Raw genomic sequence first — 1,237 nt, 5'->3', positions numbered from 1 at the left:
TTTCTCTCTGTCTCCTCTCTCTCTCTCTCCTCTCTCTTCTCTTTCTTCTCTCTCTCCCCTCTTTCCCTGTCTCCCTCTTTCTCTCTCTCTCTCTCTTTCCTCTTCTTTCCTTTCTCTCTGTCTCCCTCTCTCTGCTCTTCTCTCTCTCTCTCTCTTCTCTCTCTCTTCTTCTCTCTCTCTCGGTCTCTCTCTCTCTTCTCCTCTCTCTCTCCCTCTCTCTCTTCTTCTCTTTCTTCTTTCTCCTCTCAATCTCTGTCTCCCCTCTCTCTCTCCCGTCTCTCTCCTCTCTGTCTCTCGTCTCCTCTGTCCTCTCGTCTGCTCTCCTCCTCTCTCTCTCTCTCTCTCTCTTTTTCTGGCAGATTTTCAATGCTCCTCCAAATTCTAAGATGAAGTTATGGAAAGGCGCCAGTTTTGTCTTCATGCTGTGTGCTACGTTACTCTTCCTCCTCCTCACTAGAAACATCCTGGTTACTACTGGACCTGCAAGACTTCAACCTAGGATAGCGTTGTCGTCATCATCTTCATCATCACCATCATCATCATTATCGTCAAAACCACTGTCACTATCAGTGACAGAGCCAATACCACCACCACCATTATCTTCAGGAGCCTTATCATCACCATCATCATCATCACCAGTATTATCATCATCATCATCATCATCATCATCATCGTCATCGTCTTCCTCCTCATCCAGGATGAAGGCTGGGCTCCACAGAACAGTGCGGGCTGTAGACACCATCAGTTCTCTCCTCTCCCAGTGCAAGTTAAAATAAACAGTTTTTGTTTCCATAGCCACCGGGGTGTTATAGATGAGGTGGTGTGGGGAAAGGTTGTCATGGCGCTGACAGTGGGGCTTAGTGACTCTGGTTGTGTCCTATAAACCTATTCGGGCCCACAGGCCTCAGATAAAAGAACAATTCACTGCCTAGGGAATGTTGTTGACATAAGGACAGAGACACAATAACCTGCCGCCACATCACCTCACACATCACCTCAGACCACCTCACAATCACACCACCTCACACCACCCTCACACCACCTCACACCACCTCATACCACATCACCTCACACTTTACCTCTCACCACCTCACACCACCTTACATCACTCTCACACCATCTCATACCACCTCACACCAACTCACATCACACCATCTTACACCACCTCTCACCACCATCATACCACATCATCTCACATCACTCTCCCACCATCTATTACCACACCACCTCACATCAC

The sequence above is a fragment of the Oncorhynchus keta genome, chromosome 23, assembly GCF_023373465.1.
Source record: "Oncorhynchus keta strain PuntledgeMale-10-30-2019 chromosome 23, Oket_V2, whole genome shotgun sequence".
Lineage (NCBI taxonomy): Eukaryota > Metazoa > Chordata > Actinopteri > Salmoniformes > Salmonidae > Oncorhynchus > Oncorhynchus keta.
Note: the sequence above shows the minus strand (reverse complement) of the source record.